We start from the raw sequence: 19126 nt of genomic DNA, 5'->3' as shown, positions 1-19126 counted from the left end.
CTGCAACTCACAGTCTATAACAAATATCCATGTGTCTCAGAACTACTCTACATATTCTAGTTGTGGCCCTGACAGAATAACTAAACACTTAGGGGACATGTACTAAGCAGTGATAAAAGTGGAGAAGTTTCCCATGGCATCCAATCAGCTGCTCTGCATACTTTTATAGTGTGCAAATTTTAAATGTTACGTCAATGCCAATTGGTTGCCAACTTGCCATGGGCAACTTTTCCACTGGCTCACTTCTCCACTTTTATCACTGCTTAGTACATATACCCCTAAGGGGCTAATTCAGACCTGATTACTCCTCTGCGATCAGAAAGCCGCTGCCCATAGAGAGCGAAAAAACCCTCCGTGCAAGTGTGCAAATTAATGTGTACGCCATGCAAAAACTTCACCAGACGCGGACATCTGCAAATCCATTCGCAACTCACTCACCATCTAATTATTTTTCCGGTCTGTGCAGTCTGTACGTAGCCTAGGACTTACTCCTATACACTGCGAAAGAAACAGGCTGATCGCGGCTGGACTGACGTCACACACACTCCCTGAAAACGCTTGGGAATGCCTGCGTTTTTTCTTACACTTCCAGAAAACGGGCAGTTACCACCCACAAACGTCCGCTTCCTGTCAATCACCTTGCGTACGCCTAGCAATCTAAATTTTCGCACCATTCTGTTGCTGTTTGGCCTCGCGGGTGCGCGCTGCAGTGCATACGCGTGCGCAGTCATTCGATAATCGCCCACTGTGCGATTTTGCACAACAGCGATCAGGTCTGAATTAGGCCCTAGCTCATACTCTCTCAGAATTTATGGGAACCTAATAAATTTAGGGCCAGACTCTTGGAAGAGTAGGTCAGCCTTCCAGATGCTGCCTTCTTCCTCAGTTAAGTGGTTGGTTCAGTGGATGAAAATTGTAATGAACCATGTCTGAAGTCCTTCCACCAGGGACGGATTGGGAACAAAAAGCGGCCCTGGAAAAATTTGTACTAGTGGCCCCACATGGGCAGCACCAGAGGTGTAAGGTTTAGCCATGGGCCATGGCAGCAGCACCCTCCCCCCAAGACTTTCCAGATAGTGGGCATGTCCAGCATCAAGGGGGAAGTTAAAAGGAAATAAAATTACATATTATGAGCACCAGTGACGTGCGGTGGGGTGAGGCAGGTGAGGCAGAGCATTTCCTGTCGTACTTACGTTTAAACCAGAATTTTGTCTGAATAAAGTATATGAAAAATACTAATAATTTGTATGATACACCTTCAGAATTTAGGAAACTATATCATTCTTTAGAAATATATATTTTCTTGCTTATTACACCAACCGTATCCCAATCATTATTCACTCAATCTTATATGTCAGCCAAGCAGGCAGACAGAGCATACACTAGATCATCTGCAATCACAGGCTAAGTGGCAAAGTAATTTTCATATATGAAAATTATTTTGCATCTTATTCATTATGTCTACGAAAAGGACCACATGTCCTCAAACAAAACAGGCCCCACTGGTGCGTCGGCCCACCGGGAATCTTCCCTATAAGCCCTATGGCCAATCCGCCTCTGCCTGCCACCCACTGATTAATGGCACAATCGTGGTAGCATGACTACACACCTGGTAAGTGGGGTGAGATACAGGATAAAACAGATATACACCTGCAGTCCTTATAGAGGCTAGACTACTCATGAGTCTGGTAACATTCTGAATCTTAATGGGAAAAAAATTTGCATATGGTCATATGCATTACTGCTTCACAGCACTGAAGTCATGGGTTTGATTCCCACCATGGCCCTAACTGTGTGGAGTTTGCATATTTTCCCCATCCTTGTGTGAGTTTCCTCCAGGTGCTCCGGTTTCCTCCCACAATCCAAAAATATACTGGTAGGTTATTGGCTCCCAACTAAATTAACCCTACCGTGTATGTGTGTACATGTGGTAGGGAATATAGATTGTAAGCTCCACTGGGGCAGGGACTGATGTAAATGGCCAAATATTGTCTGTAAAGCGCTGCTGAATATGTGTGCGCTATATAAATAACTTGTAATTAATAAATAAAAAATATGGTTGATGCTGATTCTAATACTTTGTAGTTTTTCATCATCCTTTTATACTATCTTGTTTCTAAGATATGATGCATAAATGGCCACTGTTCTCTGATTAAGTTACGGCAAACAATATAGAATACATCTTAGATAGTAACATAGATGTTTAGGTTGAAAAACGACAGTTTGTCCGAGTTCAACCTATATTTAATCTAAAGATTAGAGGTTGTATAATTGGATTTCTTTTTCTGCTAAAGATTTGTCTAACCCTTTTTTAACTTTATCAATTGAGTCAGCTAAAACAACCTTCTCCGGCAGAGAATTCTATATCTTTACCTCCCTCACTGTGACGAAACCCTTCCTTTGCTGTGTGTGAAAATTCCTCTCCTCTAACCTTAGGGGGTGGCCACACTCAGGACCGTAACTTGGTGTGTGCGGAAGGGGCACCGCACATAGCGCTGCAGGGTAGGGGGCACTGTTGGCGGCACTTGTCAATGATCTGTTTTAATTACTTACACTTGCAGCTTCCCCCCTTTTTGAAGTCCAACATCTCCTGACCGTGCCTGTCTCCTATCCTGACCACTTCTGTAACTAATAACTATACAAAATTCATGAACTCAACTTGGGATTTCTTCTGAGTACCGGTCTATAATTTCCATAATGGGGTTTGCTCTTCTTTGAGTACCCACCACTCGTAGGTGAATAATGCTATGGTATCTCAACTAACCCTTCAAACAGGAATGTAATATTGACCTTATTGTTTTCTACAGTTAGACCTTGGGGCCAATTTAAAAACAAGTGTTTCTATGTACTTTAAAAAAAAAAAAGCATATTGACCTAATTATAGTACATTGTAATAAAACTTCTTTGTTTATACAGAAGTCCACCAAAGATGTCAGCGATGTATTGTCACGAACCGGTCTCTCACCTTTGCGGGTTCTGGGGTTCATCCGTTGCCAGTGCGGTTGCTCGCGGTGCTGTGCGCCCGTGTGGGGACACGGCGTGATCAATGGCACAGGTAATGCAGAGTCTGGGAACTGTGAGTGCGGGGACCAAATGGCCTAAGGCACTGCGGTGTGTCTGCTGTATAGGAGGTGGCCATGTTGGAGACCAAATAGCTAATACTGAGCACTTGTGAAAACACCTGTGGGCAGGTGTAAGCCAATCCCGTGCTTGTGCTGCCTTTAAGTAGGCTGGGATTATGTCACTCTGGGCCAGTGCTTTGTTGTATCAAAGCTGTGCTCTAGCTCTGAACTCTCTCCGTGCATTCCTGTGTGATTCCCGTGGTCCAGATATCGCCTCCGTTCCCAGAGGTCCGTTTTGCAGCCTTCACTGCCAAAGATCTACCGGCTCTCCATTGTGCTATCAGTCAATTGCACACCTATTGGAAATACTTGGATTCCCAGTGTCCTGCATGAGGTTACCTTGTCTGTCTGCCTATCATACAAAGTCTGGAGGATTCCAATTCCCTCAGCTGTTCGTTTGTTCAACTCTGCATTTAACCCATTCATCACCTCGCCATCTACTACAGTTTCACAGTGATCTCCGGAACCCGCAAGTAACCCAATTCAGTACTTTTTCTATGTTGTCATTACAAGGATAATTCTTCACAGTCTCTCAGTTAACTCTTAAAACTCCATTGCAAATTCTTACAGTTAATTCTCCATGTCTGCATTAACCAGTTAAACACAATCTGCAGTTCAGCATCAAAGCCTGTTTATATTTGGACAATTCAACATTTATTCTTCAGCTTGTTTTTGCATATGTTTCCATGAACATTTCTTTTATTTATTTCTGAGTTTTCTCTTGCATATTATTTCTGTCATTCCTGCAATACTTCAGTATAATGATGATTAACAACTAGTCATTTAACTCCTTACTGAATTGTTACTTTAATAAATATATGAAACGGAACTTCCTTCGTCCTCCCTGTTTTCTTCATACCCCAGCACCTACCCCTGTGGTTGGTTCCAGGTTAACGGATTCACAAAAACACCTGGACCTGACAGTAAGCACTGGCCACATGGATCCGTCAAGTGACCAATTCGCAGGAGGCGGTGCTACGTCAAATATCCTTTCCCGTCTGGAAAACCAGGAGTCTATACAGACACAAATAGTGCAGTTTATGCAAACTATGGCAGACCGTTTAGAGACTCTTCATACAGCAATTAAAACGTCTCAAGTCCAGATTCCAACTCCGGTTGTCCCAGTTACCACTACAGCTTCTCCTGTGATGCTGCCTACGTCCCGCTTGCAGTTACCCTCTCCGAGTAAGTTTGACGGAACTCCAAAACTTTGCAGGGGATTCCTGAATCAATGCGAGATCCAGTTCGAACTGATGTCCGCCAGTTTCCCATCAGCTCGTTCTAAGGTCGCATATATTATTGCCCTCCTCTCCGGTCAGGCTCTGGAGTGGGCATCACCATTATGGGAGAGAGGTGATCCTATCCTCTCTAATTACAAAGAGTTTGTATCTTCTTTCCGGAGAATCTTTGACGAACCCGGCAGGACCACCTCAGCATCTTTGGAGATTCTCCGTCTACGTCAAGGTTTACGTCCTGTCAATCAATATATTGTTCAGTTTCGCACGTTGTCTTCAGAGTTAAACTGGATTGAGGAGGCCCTGATCGCCGCGTTTTGGAATGGACTTTCTGAGAGAATCAAGGACGATTTAACTATCCGGGATGTGCCAACTAAACTGGATGAATTGATTTCTCTCTGTAACAAACTTGACCTACGCTACAGGGAGCGATGTTTAGAGAAATCCAGGGCAGAGCGATCCAGTCCACGTTATCATCCTAGGCCTCGACAAGATTCTTCATCACAGTCTCCGGTAACGACAGACGAACCTATGCAGATTGGGCGCTCTCGCCTCACAGAAGAGGAACGACTTCGTCGTCGACAGGGTAACCTCTGCATGTACTGTGGGTCCTCTGAACACTTAGTTAAATTCTGCAAACTCCGACCGGGAAACTCTCGCTCCTAGCTTATTCAAGAGAGGTTAAGCTAGGAGTTACTCTAGAATCACGTTCTGGGAAAGAGCCGACCTTGTCTATTCAATTAGAAGTGCCAAGTTCTACAGTGAAAGTTTCAGCTCTCCTAGATTCTGGGGCAGCCGAGAACTTCATCTCCTCAGCCTTTGTCATGCGGTCTAAAGTTCAAACCATGCCTCTGGAAGCAGCAGTTGCCGTTACAGCAGTGGATGGAAGTCGAATTCCAGATGGTATAATTACTCATCGAACCGTATGTCTCAAGATGAAAGTTGGTGTGCTCCATTCCGAATACCTCTCCTTCTACGTGATTCCCAAAGCCTCTCAAGATGTGATACTTGGTTTACCTTGGCTGCAGAAACATAACCCTCAACTTAATTGGCAAACCATGGAAGTCCTTTCATGGGGTAAATCTTGTACCAAGAACTGTTTAGCCTCAATTGTACCTCTCCGGTCAATCAGCCTTCCCGACCTACCTCCGGTGTATCAATCCTTTGCGGATGTTTTCAGTAAACAAGCAGCAGACTCTCTACCTCCTCATCGCGAATGGGACTGCCCAATTGTTCTGGTTCCGGGTAAAACACCTCCTAGGGGACGAATTTATCCGCTATCCATCCCAGAGACGCAAGCTATGTCTGATTATATACAAGAAAATCTAACCAAAGGATTTATCAGACCATCTTCTTCACCTGCAGGAGCCGGATTCTTTTTCGTTAAGAAGAAGGACGGTGGGTTACGACCATGCATAGATTACCGTGGACTCAATGAGATCACTGTGAAAAACAAGTATCCATTACCCTTAATTCCAGAATTATTTGACCGGGTAAAAGGAGCTACTGTGTTTACAAAACTGGATCTCCGAGGGGCCTACAATTTAATCCGCATCCGAGAAGGGGACGAGTGGAAGACTGCTTTTAATACCCGGGATGGGCATTACGAATACCTTGTAATGCCTTTCGGTCTTTGTAATGCACCTGCAGTTTTTCAAAGCTATGTGAATGAACTTTTTCGTGATCTTCTCTACAAGTGTCTAGTAGTGTACCTGGATGATATCCTAATATTCTCTAGGGATATAAAGTCTCACCGTCACCAAGTTAAAGAGGTACTGACACGTCTGAGGAAAAATCAACTTTATTGTAAGTTAGAGAAGTGCACTTTTGAAGTATCTTCCATACCGTTCCTTGGTTACATCATTTCTGGATCAGAGCTATGTATGGATCCCGGTAAGGTACAAGCTATCCGAGATTGGTCCACTCCTACAACTCTCAAGGGGATTCAGCGATTTCTCGGCTTTGCTAATTTCTATAGGAGATTCATTAAGAATTATTCTACGTTAGCTGCTCCCATCACAGCCCTAACTCGTAAGGGAGCAAATCCTACGAACTGGTCTTCAGAAGCAATCAAAGCCTTCTCTGATTTAAAGCAAGCCTTTGTGTCAGCCCCCATTCTTCGACAGCCTGATCTGAATCGTCCCTTTCTACTAGAGGTGGATGCATCTACAGAAGCAGTAGGAGCTGTGTTGTCACAAGTCTTTGAAGATAAAAAGGTCCATCCCTGCGGATATTTCTCCCGTAAGTTCCTCCCGGCAGAACGTAATTATGCAATCGGTGAGCAAGAGTTACTTGCCATCAAGTTGGCATTTGAGGAGTGGAGATACCTTCTAGAAGGAGCTCAACATCGCATTACAGTTTATACTGATCATAAGAATCTTCTGTATCTGCAGTCAGCTCAGTGTTTGAATCCACGACAAGCCCGATGGGCGCTTTTCTTCTCACGATTTGATTTCAAACTCACCTATCGTCCAGGGTCTCAGAACAAAAAGGCAGATGCCCTTTCCCGGTCCTTTGCTTCTTCTGAATTAAATGATGCTACCACGAATCAAGCCATTGTGAATCCTAGGTCCTTTTTAATGACTCGAACCTCTCCAGTTCCTCCGCCTGGCAAGACCTTTGTCGCCACAAGTCTTCGAAAACGGCTGCTTACCTGGGCTCACTCCTCTTCCTTCATGGGTCATCCTGGGGTTCTAAAGACTCTCAAGTTTATTCAACAGTCTTATTGGTGGCCACGTCTCAAAGCCGATGTCCAAGAGTTTATAGCAGCATGTCCTAAATGTGCCCAACATAAGAGTCCACGAAGTTCTCCACCAGGTTTGTTACATCCACTATCCATACCCAAACAACCATGGACTCATATCTCAATGGATTTCGTGACCGATCTACCTCCATCAAAAGGGCGAAATACCATTTGGGTGATAGTGGATCGATTTTCGAAAATGGCACATTTCATTCCATTAACTGGGTTACCATCAGCCCCTTTACTAGCCAGATTGTTCATCTCTGAAATCTTCAAGTTGCATGGCCTTCCTCGAGAAATTGTTTCTGATCGGGGAACACAGTTTGTGGCCAAGTTTTGGAGGTCGCTTTGTTCATCTTTAAATGTCAAGTTGAACTTTTCTTCTGCATATCATCCTCAGACAGATGGACAAACTGAGAGAGTCAACCAAGACCTTGAAACATTTCTCCGGCTATATATATCGTCCTCACAGGATGACTGGGTTGACTACCTTCCATTGGCAGAATTTGCTCATAATAATCTCTTCCATTCATCTTCAGAATCTACGCCCTTTTATATTAACTTCGGCTTTCATCCTCGTGTGCCAGAGTTTCATCCATTGCCAGCCCTAGAGGTCCCAGCGGCAGATCAAGAGCTTCAACGTCTATCTAGCATCTGGAGTTGTGTACGTAAGTCCTTGGTCAAAACTTCCGCTCGTTATAAATCTTTTGCAGATAAAAAACGTAAAGCTGTACCGAATTACAAAGTGGGAGACCAAGTTTGGATTTCTACGCGCAATCTCAAGTTCAAAGTTCCTTCTAAGAAATTAGCTCCCAGGTTTATTGGTCCATTTCCCATTGTAAAGGTACTCAACCCTGTGTCATACAAAGTCAAGCTGCCACCGTCTTTGAGAATTCCTAACGCCTTTCATACATCTTTACTGAAGCCTTTGATTCTCAATAAGTTCCGTACTACCCAGTCCAAATCTCCTAAAGTTCACTCTTTGCAGAATGAGGAATTTGAAGTTAAAGAGATTGTGGACTCACGTTCCCGATATGGACGTTTACAGTTTCTGGTCGACTGGAAGGGTTACGGCCCGGAGGAGAGATCCTGGGTTTTCTCTGAAGATGTTCATGCTCCAAGACTGGTACAGAAATACTTCTCCAAAAATCCTGACAAGGTTCAAAGGTGTTCGGAGACCACCCGTAGAAGAGGGGGTACTGTCACGAACCGGTCTCTCACCTTTGCGGGTTCTGGGGTTCATCCGTTGCCAGTGCAGTTGCTCGCGGTGCTGTGCGCCCGTGTGGGGACACGGCGTGATCAATGGCACAGGTAATGCAGAGTCTGGGAACTGTGAGTGCGGGGACCAAATGGCCTAAGGCACTGCGGTGTGTCTGCTGTATAGGAGGTGGCCATGTTGGAGACCAAATAGCTAATACTGAGCACTTGTGAAAACACCTGTGGGCAGGTGTAAGCCAATCCCGTGCTTGTGCTGCCTTTAAGTAGGCTGGGATTATGTCACTCTGGGCCAGTGCTTTGTTGTATCAAAGCTGTGCTCTAGCTCTGAACTCTCTCCGTGCATTCCTGTGTGATTCCCGTGGTCCAGATATCGCCTCCGTTCCCAGAGGTCCGTTTTGCAGCCTTCACTGCCAAAGATCTACCGGCTCTCCATTGTGCTATCAGTCAATTGCACACCTATTGGAAATACTTGGATTCCCAGTGTCCTGCATGAGGTTACCTTGTCTGTCTGCCTATCATACAAAGTCTGGAGGATTCCAATTCCCTCAGCTGTTCGTTTGTTCAACTCTGCATTTAACCCATTCATCACCTCGCCATCTACTACAGTTTCACAGTGATCTCCGGAACCCGCAAGTAACCCAATTCAGTACTTTTTCTATGTTGTCATTACAAGGATAATTCTTCACAGTCTCTCAGTTAACTCTTAAAACTCCATTGCAAATTCTTACAGTTAATTCTCCATGTCTGCATTAACCAGTTAAACACAATCTGCAGTTCAGCATCAAAGCCTGTTTATATTTGGACAATTCAACATTTATTCTTCAGCTTGTTTTTGCATATGTTTCCATGAACATTTCTTTTATTTATTTCTGAGTTTTCTCTTGCATATTATTTCTGTCATTCCTGCAATACTTCAGTATAATGATGATTAACAACTAGTCATTTAACTCCTTACTGAATTGTTACTTTAATAAATATATGAAACGGAACTTCCTTCGTCCTCCCTGTTTTCTTCATACCCCAGCACCTACCCCTGTGGTTGGTTCCAGGTTAACGGATTCACAAAAACACCTGGACCTGACATGTATATTGATTAGGCTTAAAGGCTTTTTAAATGTTCAAAATGAGGAAGGTGATTTTATGTGTGGTAGACAGATAAATAATTATTTCCTTATTAACTCATTTAGGACAAGTACATTTTGTCAAGTACTGTACATGACAAATTCAATCACAAGTTTTAGATTCTTACAACTCATATAACTGGTTCCTAATGAACTTCACAGATGAGTAAATTTCACGTATAATTCTAAAAGGACAATTAAATGCAATGTAAGATTGCATGTTCCAATGCGAGATACACGATATGGACAAAAGTATTTGTCCACACCTGTTAATTATTGAATTCAGGTGTTTCAATCAGACTAGTTGCCACAGGTGTATAAAATCAAGCACATAGCCATGTAGTCTCCATATGCAAACATTTGTGATATAAAATGGGTCATTCTGAAGAGCTCAGTGATTTCAAATGTGGTTCAAGTGTGGTTACTGTGATAGGATGCCTCCTTTGCAATAAGACGATTCATGAAATTTCATCCCGGTTCGTGAAATTTCATCCCTGCTGGATATTCCACAGTCATCTGTAAGTGATATTATTATAAAGTGGAAACGTTTAGGAACAACAGCAACTCAGGCATGAAGCGGAAGACCCCATACAATTACAGAGCAGGTCAATGACTGCTAAGATGCATGGTGAGTAAAAGTCGCCAACGCTCTGCTAATTCCAAAGCTCAAGAGTTCCGAACTTTAACTGGCATTAATGTAAGCACAAAAACTGTTTAGCGGGAGCTTAATGGAATGCACTTCCATGGCCGAGCATCTGCATGCAAACCTCATATCGCCAAGTCCAATGCCAAGCGTCAGATGGAGTGGTGTAAAGCACACTGACAATGGACTGTGGAGCAGTGGAAATGTGTTCTGTGGAGCGAAGAATCATGCTACTCTGTTTGGCAGCCAGATGGGTGGGTCTGGGTTTGGCGGATGCTGGGAAAATATTACCTGCTTAACTGCATTATGCCAACTGTGAAGTTTGGTGGAAGAGGGATAATGGTATGGGGCTGTTTTTCAGGGTTTGGGCTGAGCTCAGTGAAGGGCATTCTAAATGCTTTAGCATACCAATAAATTTTGGACACTGATATCCTTCCAACTTTGTGGCAACAGTTTGGGGAAGGCCGTTTTCTATTCCAACATGACTGTGCCCCAGTGCACAATGCAAGGCCTATAAAGACATGGTTGGATGAGTTCGGTGTGGAAGAATTTGACTGGCCCACAGAGAGCCCTGACCTCAACCCCATCGAGCACCTTTGAGATGAACTGGAACAGAGATTGCGAGCCAGGCCTTCTCGTCCAACATCAGTGCCTGACCTCCTAAATGCTCTACAGAATGAATGGGCACAAATTCCAACAGAAACACTCCTAAATCATGTAGAAAGGCTTCCAAGAAGAGTGGAAGATGTAATAGCTGCAAAAGGAGAACCAACTCCATATTAAAGTATATTTATTTGAATACAGTGTAATTACAGTCCCTGTTGATGTAATGGTCAGGTGTTCGAATACTTTTGTCCTTATAGTGTACATTCAATGTGCAGTGTGCACATAATGCGTGCATATTGTAGCCTAACACTGTGAATTTTGTTGCGCATCCCTCTAGGAGTGCAAAGGTTAAATGCACAATGTACGGGAGATGAAGGGTTCCATTGCCGGCATGCACAAGCCGTCCCAAAGGCATATTGCCTGCATTGTCCCTACACTGCATTTAACTGAATCGCTCCCAACAAATCTAAAAAAAATTACTTACTGTATTGGTTAAAAAATACACATTTAAATCTAATTTTGTTGATTGTATTAAACATTGTTTTCTAAATTGTATAAACAGATATGGCAAGTAATGTGACGTGACATTTGAGATTTATTACAATTATAAAATTGAATAATGAAAGGGCTAACCTAAAACTATAACTATATATCCCACACATTTTAAGAGCTAAATTTGTATTTAAACAAACAGTCCATATTCGCTGTCATTTACATTTCATCATAGTGTTTTTTTTTACATGTTTTATAGAGTATGTTACTAATTAACTATTGACAGCCTTATCCTGTTTGTTCTCTAAGTTTTTACTAGGGTACACTGCATAGGTCTTCCTGTCTAATTCATAAAGTTTATGGCCTGCTTTAAAATTATGTTTTCTTGATAAAGTGATGTCCTTGCACATTATACTTTGCCAAAAGTAAATAAAATCTTTGCCTTTGTAAAATTAAAACCTGCTGCATGCTGATTTTTAGGCAATTAACTGAAGGTCACTTTTGCTTAAGATCAATAAGTAACTACAACAAGAAGAAGTGTTGAGAGTAAAGACATGAATAAGAGTTTCGCTTAACTAAACGGCAAATACAAGGAGACTGCAATGTCCCTTCCTTTATGGTGTGTAACTTTTTATGTGCCAGTAATTATGGTGTTTATATAGAACTGGAATACTTTACGATAGACTGCTTAATATGTGAATTGACTTGCTTCTATATTTTATAGTAATATTCTATATTACCTGTATATTAATCCACTAAATTAATGTCAATATTTGTAATTATTTACAAATGTTTACATTTCTTCTGTGATACGTATGTATTTTATAATTTAAAGCAGTTATGTAGTTTTATTATTTTGCATGTATGGGTAGATGCAGGGTGAGCACATTTCCACCCATATGTAGAGTCAAACATATCTCAAGATGCACTTCACTCTGCCTGGTTTACATGTCATCACCATCAACAACAACTAGTATTTGCACCTGTCCCTAGCAGGTGCATAAGGTATACATATTACTGCAGCCCAAGATGATCATTAACACACCATTACTGTACTTGGCATATGTCAGATTGACCCCTTACACATAATTGCCAAATTTTGGATGATTCTCCCAAGGGTTTTTATTCTCCTGGAAGACTAGACTCATTTCCGTGATTGATGCGGGTAGTGCAGGGGTTTAATGGTGTGATTCGCAGAGAATTGCATCAATAAGCTAAACTCTCAACTGCATGATGCCATGAATCACAGCATTGTGCAGTGGGAGGTGGGGCTTAATGAAGCAAATGACATTACCTCACCATTGACTGTTCCACTTTGACCATCTCTGCTCCATTCTGCAGCTCCAGTAGTAAGCCATTGCAAATGCCAGGAATACACAAGTTCACAATCACACATGATGCATGAGTTTGTAAGTGAACAAACGCAGAGTGTTTCCACACAGGTTATGCTATCCAAACTAGGGTATTATGCACTCTGCATTATGAATTGTTTTTAGCATATGTATAGTTATAGCAGCTTTTAGAGACCTATTATTTTGGTTGGTATTGTTTTTATATTTTCTGGTAAGGATATCATGTGGTAGCAATCTACTGTGTAATATATTGTGTGTTATGAACAAAAGCTATTAATTATAACTGGTGTTTGTATACCTAACTTGCCTACTCTCTCAGGATGCCCGGGAGACTCCTAAAACGTGGGTGACTCTCCCATACTCTGGAAAGAGCAGACAAATCTCCTGGAATCCACCACTGCTGTCTGCTGTGTTGGCAGCCTGGTAGAATGGATGACGCAGTTTGCCATAAATCACATCATTATAGCCCCATACCTGTTTTATCATGCCAGGAATTGCAGCTTTGTATAGTGGGGGGCAAGGCCACAATGATGCAGTCACAATGCCATGGCAACATAAGGCCCACCTAACTGACCCCTGTCGGCAAGTTTGGCGTACACACATATGCATGCACACATCTATTGTAGACCTATATCTACTTATGAAATCTTCTCGATCACTATGCAGTCTCTTCAGGAAGTTTACTCAAGTCAAATTAGATTTTTAGTTGCTGGATAAAACACTGAAATTCCCCATGAATCTGGAATTCCTTACAAAAGGTTTCAAAGGGTAATATCAATGTTGTCATTATGGGTCCCCTGGCTTTAGCAAAGGTAGTATGGAATTTATTTCTTCTATTATAATACTTTTGTGATGTTTATCTAATCAAAAGCAATTGTTTCTAAGTAATCAAACTTTGTTCGCTCTGCAGCGATGAGGCAAAAAAACAGCACTTCTGCGCATGCGTATGCGGCGCAATGCGCACGCGCATCGTACTAATGCAATGAACGATGTAGTTTCACACAAGGTCTAGCGAAGCTTTTCAGTCGCACTGGTGGCCGCAGAGTGATTGACAGGAAGAAGGCGTTTCTGAGTGTCAACTGACCGTTTTCAGGAAGTGTTTGGAAAAATGCAGGCGTGCCAGGAAAAACGCAGGCGTGGCTGGGCGAGCGCAGGGCGTGTTCGTGACGTCAAAACAGGAACTGAACAGTCTGAAGTGATCGCAAGCGCTGAGTAGGTATTGAGCTACTCTAAAACTGCACACAAAAAGTTTTCCGCCGCTCTGCGATCCTTTCATTCACACTTCTGCTAAGCTAAAATACACTCCCAGTGGGAGGAGGCATAGCGTTTGCATGGCTGCTAAAAACTGCTAGCGAGCGATCAACTCGGAATGACCACCAATGTACAGATGGGGTAGTTTTACTTCTAAGTGCGTTCAGTGGCACAGTAAATAATTCTGCTGCCTCAAGGGCTGAGGCCATGCATTCATTTCTGACAAAGCACTTTCTGTGTTTAGTTTGTATACTGTCTCCATGTTCACATGGTTTGCCACAAGGTGCAGTGGTTTCTTTCCATAGTCCATAAACATAGTGGTGTATTAGATGAGTTTGCATATGTTGGCATTATATAAATAAAGGAAAACAAAGCCCTTGTTTGTTTGCCACAGATATATGAACAACGTTAGAGCATTTTACTGTTGCGGATTCAAAAATTAAAGTCATTTTTCGAATTAGAATGGTTCTGGAGATAATGAATACCCTCAACTCATAGGGAATGTAACCATAACGTGTACATATGGTAATCAACTGGAACATTCTAGAAAGAGCGATTGGCCACTCACAATTGGCAGTTGAGAGGTTTGCGTTTTCTCTTGTGTTTTTCTTGTCTGTGTATCTCAAAAATTAGATGCAATTTAGCAAAAATGATGTCATATTCGGAATCAGCAACACAAAGTTACCCTAAAATTGCTGTAATATGATTGCCAATAAAATGAGAGTTGATACTGTAACTGTAATAACAAAAATATGTACCTCTGCCTCTACTTCTGCCTTTAAGACATCTTCAGCTTATGAGCTAGATCAGAGGTTCTCAAACTCGGTCCTCGGGGGCACATACAGTGCATGTTTTGCAGGTCTCCTCACAGAATCGCAAGTGAAATAATTAGCTTCACCTGTGGACCTTTTAAAACGTGTCAGTGAGTAATTAATACACCTGTACACCTGCTGGGTTACCTGCAAAACACGCACTGTGGGCCCCCGAGGACCGAGTTTGAGAACCTCTGAGCTAGATGGTTGATGAGGTAAAAAAAACACATGTAATACCAAAAATAACCACAAGATGTCCTCAATAAACTTAAAATAAGACCGCAATACCAAGGAGAACATCACTTTATAAGTCTCAAAGGATAGTTGATTATAGAATAGAGCAAATACTGTAACACCAACATTGTCAATAGCACAGTATTAACATTGAAGAAATCCAAAAGCGTTTTGGATTCACATATTAATTACTGGATGATACAAATGAATACTAATTCTCTTTGTGTGGCTGCTTTTAAGTTCCCCTTCTAAAATAAAGCAGTATTGCTTTTCTGCAGCTGTGACTCACCACATGGTGTACAGCCGTGTATCTGAATGTGCAAGGACTGGCCCTTTTAGCATCTACAGATGCTGCAATACATCTTGGTGCGTCTTTAGATTCCACCATCAGTTGCACCAAGTATGGCCTCCAATGTGAGCTCCTCTTGCCATAACTGCTCCTGTCTGCTTCACCTGCCTCAGCCTGCTACCAATTCCACCCCCCACCGTCCCAGGCTTCTGGACCTCTATAGTGCTGCTCATCCTTACAGTACCAGGCTGCTGTAGTATGCTGTTGCTCAGAGCTTTCATGGAGACCTGTGCTGCCTTCATAGGTAAGGGGAATGTATCTGTGCCACAGGTCAGAGCTATAGGGGTAATCTGGGTGGAAGCCAGAAAGAGGAGCACACAGGGAAAGGGGGAAAATATATTCATATACTATGCTCGGTGCTGACCTACTCCTTCAGCACTTAATAAGTAGGGGGTTAGTGGGGAGGAGCTTTTATAACACTAAATAGCTCACTAAGTGCTAGTGCCTCTACAGGGCCAAAACTAGGATTTTAGAGCACCCGGGGCAAGGCGGTAATGTAGCGCCCCCCCTCAAATAAATATATATATATATATATATACATAAAAAATACATAATTATAATAAAGAAATAACAAAAAAAATGAAATTAAAAAAATTAAAATAAAATTGAAATAAATATATATATTAAAAAAATTATTATATATAGATATATACACACGATGTGGAAGGATCGGTACTCCTCCTATATCAGTCAGCAATGCTCAGGTGCCATCTGGAAAATGTAGTTATAAACAAAAGTCCTCCAACAAGCAGCGGCACTCTGAGACTTGATTTGTCAATGAATCACAATAAAGTGCATTTAATAAATCATCCTGTGAGCCAACGTTTCGGGGCCAATAACGCCCCTATGTCAAGGTGATGACACCTTGACAAAGGGGCATTATTGGCCCCGAAACGTTGGCTCACAGGACAGGGCCGAAACTAGGATTTTTGTTACCCGGGGCAAGGCAGTAGCTTGGCGCCCCCCCCCTCCCGCGGCATAACTACAGACTGTGACTTTTCATGAAATATTACATTATGCCACATAGGGTACCCCATACATCACAGTGTCCCTATATTATGCCAAAGTGTCCCAATATTATGCCAGTGTTCCCACATAATATCCCACACAAGGTCCCCCCACATTATGCAGACAGTGTCCCCACATTATGGCACGCAACTTCCCCATATAATGGCACACAGCATCCCCATATTATTGCACATAGCGTACCCATATAATGCCACACAGTGTCCCCACATTATGGCACAGAACGTTCCCATACAATGCCACACAGTGTCCCTACATTATGCCACACAGCATCCCCAACTTATGGCACACAGCGTCCCCACATAATGCCACAGTGTCCCCAAATTATGTCACACAGCGTCCCCATATAATGCCACACAGTGTCACCACATATAATGCCACACAGCATCCCCATATAATGCCACACAGTGTCCCCACATTATGTCACACAGCGTCCCCATATAATGTCACACAGTGTCCCCACATATAATACCGCACAGTGTCCCCACATATAATGCCGCACAGTGTCCCCACATATAAGGCCCCACAGTGTCCCCACATATAAGGCCACACAGCATTCCCATATTATGGCACACAGTGTCCCCATATAATGCCACAGTGTCCCCACATTATGTCACACAGTGTTCCCATATAATGTCACACAGTGTCTCCACATATAATGCCGCACAGTGTCCCCACATATAATGTCACACAGTGTCCCCACATATAATGCCGCACAGTGTCCCCACATATAAGGCCACACAGCATTTCCATATTATGGCACACAGTGTCCCCACATAATGCCACAGTGTCCCCACATTATGTCACACAGCGTTCCCATATAATGTCACACAGTGTCTCCACATATAATGCCGCACAGTGTCCCCACATATAATGTCACACAGTGTCCCCACATATAATGCCGCACAGTGTCCCCACATATAATGCCACACAGCATCCCCATATTATGGAACACAGTGTCCCCACATATGCCACACAGCATCCCAATATTATGCCATAGTGTCCCCAACTTATACCATACACAGTGTCCCCATAAAATGTAATGCAACAGTTAATGGCAGCAGCTTGATCCTTGACTGACCTCAGGGACAGTGAGGTGATAATAAAGTCCCTTATCTGGCTGCAGTGTGTGGGCTGACTGACTGCACCTATCTGATGGACGTGCAGAGCCAGCCTGAAGTGCAGATTCCCAGCCAGCGTGTGTGTGTGGGGGGAGGGATTGGAGTCTCCATAGTCAGCGTGGTCTCTGGCCGGAAGTGTAGGGTCCCGGCCGGCGGGTGGAGGGAGGCGTGGCATGCTGACAACTCCGTAGTCTGTCAGTGTGCAACTGTAGCTTGTATGTGCGCAGCTCCTCTCGTCCGTGATTACCAGCGGGCGGACAGAAAGTGGAGCGGAAGTTTTAATTAAGCTTTAAGTCGCCCCCTAGAGTCCGGCGCCCGGGGCATGCGCCCCCCTAGCGCCCCCCCCCTAGTTGCGGCCCTGCACAGGATGATTTATTAGATGCACTTTATTGTGATTCATAGTATGACAAATCAAGTCTCAGAGTGCTGCTGCTTGTTGGAGGACGTTTTATATATATATATATATATATATATATATATATATATACACACATACACACATATATTATATATACATATATTGTAAAGCCTACTGCCCATCCTGCCCACCCCCCCTCACAATGCCCACTTGACTCAGCACAAAGTGGGGGAAGCGATTCACTTGTTCCTGGCTCTTTCCTCTCCAGCTTCCCTCCGGAGTCAGGCAGCCGGGCAGGAGAGTGTGCGGAGGTGCTGACGAGTGGGAGGGCAGAGGGAGGCTCCGGAGTCCGGCGGCCACACATGCAGAGGGAGATGGAGCAGCAGCGGCGGGAACGGAGTCATACGCGGCTGCCGCTGCAGGAGGTGATCGCGGTGGGGAGGTGGGGAGGAGCAACTGTGTGAGAGAGCTGGAGAGAGTTCTCTGCGCGCTCTTCAAGTAAAGAAATCGCAGGGGGTGGGAGTGAAGAAGCAGCGGTCGTAGGAGCCAGGCAGCGTTTGCCGCGCCCCCTGAACTCCTGCGCCCGGGGCACGTGACCCCATAGCCCCCCCTAGTTATGGCCGTGGCCTCTAGCCTGCACTAACCCCAAGTGGAATGAAGTGTCCCCCAGATGAAGAAAGCTTTATTCAGACAGGTTTTTGGACACTGCACAATATTATGGGAACAAAGACATTAAATATGACAATGGATGGACTCCGTGAGACATAATCAGCAAATTACCAGTTGCTTGAGATCATGCAAATAATTGACCCTTCATCACTTCATCGCTAATAAGGATGTGTAGCATCCATTTTCTGGCACAATCCAATACACAAGGTAGCAGACAATGGTCGCATGAAGCACCTCATGACTCAGTTATGCTGCTTAATCATAGTGCTTTTTCAAGATTTTTTTTTCCTCCACTCACAGAACTGCTTTCACCTTTCACCAATGGAATTTGTCTTTGCAGGCATACCGATCTGAAATCGACTCATTTACTTTTAGAGCTTTTTAAGCATGTACAACTGGGTCCAAGGGGTGGTGATTTAATGAGATTTTTACCTTGAATACACTGACCCCAAATGGTCACAATGAGGGTTATGATATTGCACCTTTTTTTATAACTGCTATTTGGTCTGGTTCTAAGTAATATTGGGGGTCAGTCCGACCCATTCGCACGCAGCAGGTTGTTGCTGCGGTGCGAACAGGTCTGGAATGCGCATGCACGGCGGCCGCACTGCGCACGCGCGTCGTTGCCTGGCGACAGGGGTTGCCGGGTTATGTCGCACTCAACAAAGAAAGCGGTCGCAGAGCCGACCGCAAGAAGATTGACTGAAAGAAGGCATTCCTGGGCGTGTCCGGACCGTTGCCTGACGTTTTTTCGGGGAGTGGAGAAGAAAACGC

The sequence above is a fragment of the Pseudophryne corroboree genome, chromosome 4 (genome assembly GCF_028390025.1).
Source record: "Pseudophryne corroboree isolate aPseCor3 chromosome 4, aPseCor3.hap2, whole genome shotgun sequence".
Classification (NCBI taxonomy): domain Eukaryota; kingdom Metazoa; phylum Chordata; class Amphibia; order Anura; family Myobatrachidae; genus Pseudophryne; species Pseudophryne corroboree.
This window is presented reverse-complemented; position numbering follows the sequence as displayed.